The sequence below is a fragment of the Dendrobium catenatum genome, unplaced genomic scaffold (assembly GCF_001605985.2).
Source record: "Dendrobium catenatum unplaced genomic scaffold, ASM160598v2 fragScaff_scaffold_134, whole genome shotgun sequence".
Lineage (NCBI taxonomy): Eukaryota > Viridiplantae > Streptophyta > Magnoliopsida > Asparagales > Orchidaceae > Dendrobium > Dendrobium catenatum.
In genome coordinates this window covers 1,219,762-1,221,324 of record NW_021318596.1, presented here as the reverse complement: position 1 = coordinate 1,221,324, position 1,563 = coordinate 1,219,762, and positions in this window count along the sequence as shown.

The window sequence follows — 1,563 nt, the reverse complement described above, 5'->3', positions numbered from 1 at the left end:
TAGATATATAATTTAATTAAAAATTATTTATATTTTTAAAAAAGAAAAGAAAAAGGAAACTAAAAAAATAAAAAATATGGAAAAAATGAAAAAATTTAAATGATCATAAGCCACGAGGTCTCGCCACATCGTTATTGACTATGCTTACAAAATTTTATATTGATATTTATTTTAATAATATAAATTACTAATATACTTGTTTATAAAATATGTTTAAAATATATTTGAAGCATCTAAATGAAGTTCTCTTCTTTCATTAATGACATAATTATGTTTATTTATTCAAGTTTTATGATGGAGGAAGTTTGGTTTGGTAATCATTTAATTATGTTTAATTGTACTCTTATCTTACAATAATAACTTCAATTTTTTATCTCACTATATGAATTTGGCTACACAAATTCTTTTTCTTTATTTTATGCTTCTCTTTTAATGACCAACATTCTATACTATAAAACATTGCAGGTCTGATCACCACGATTTTTTATAACTTTTTTCTTAAAATTGAGGTGTACGTACTTTTCTTTCTCACAACATGCTCGATACATTCTTCCACTTCAACCATACAACTGAAATTCTACTAATAATATTTCCATCTATTTCACCATCGTTTTAAATAATAGATTTGGAATATCACGACATCATATACTTAAATGCTTATTAAGCATGAAAATACTTATTGTTCATCATTAACTAGTATTTTAAATTCTTCTTTTTTTTCCATACTTCTAGTTAATATATAACAAACTATTATTGGATTGAAGCTTAGGCTTCAATTGAGATAGCTTTCTTACTGCTTTCTGAAGCAGTTGAAAATTTTTATATTAAAAAGTTGCTTCAGAAAGCAATGAGAAAGCTGTCGAAAATGAAACCTTAGTGGTTACCATAGCCTTCCTTAGAAGAGAATTGATTTACATACCCAAAAATTCAACATCAGCATACAAAGAAATATATGTAGTTAGGTTAATTTTATATCCATCTTTAGGATTCATTTAGGATAGTTTTCTTATTGCTTTATAAAGCAAATTTTAGGTACAAATTTTTTAAAAAATAGAAAAAAAAATATGGACCAAAAGCTATCCCAAATAAAACATAATCAAACTTAATAAATTAATATCTTCAAACTTTGTTGCAAGTCAAAAAGCTTCCACAGATAAAATTATTAGGTGCGGAGTGTACACCATCCGCACAAATATGGGTACCTAGCGGTACCAAGCAGTACCGAGTGCCGGTACCTAGCACGGAATAAGATTTGTGCGGACAGTTCTCCCCGTCCACACTCCGCACCTAATAATCTCTCTAATAGATGGCCTCAGTATTTATCATTAAAACTTTTGTTAACATATTTTTCATGACTAAAATGTCACAGAAACACAGATTGTTGCATAGCTTTTGGGTTCAACTATATAAATCATTTTTCTCTACTATGTCATATTAAAAGTCAAATTATTTTTTAAATCTAACCAAAAAATGTTACCTCTTCTACTTTCTAAACAACTCTTTTTAGGTCTATAACTACTTTTCGTAACATAAATCAGATCTTATACATCTACTCTCCTAACC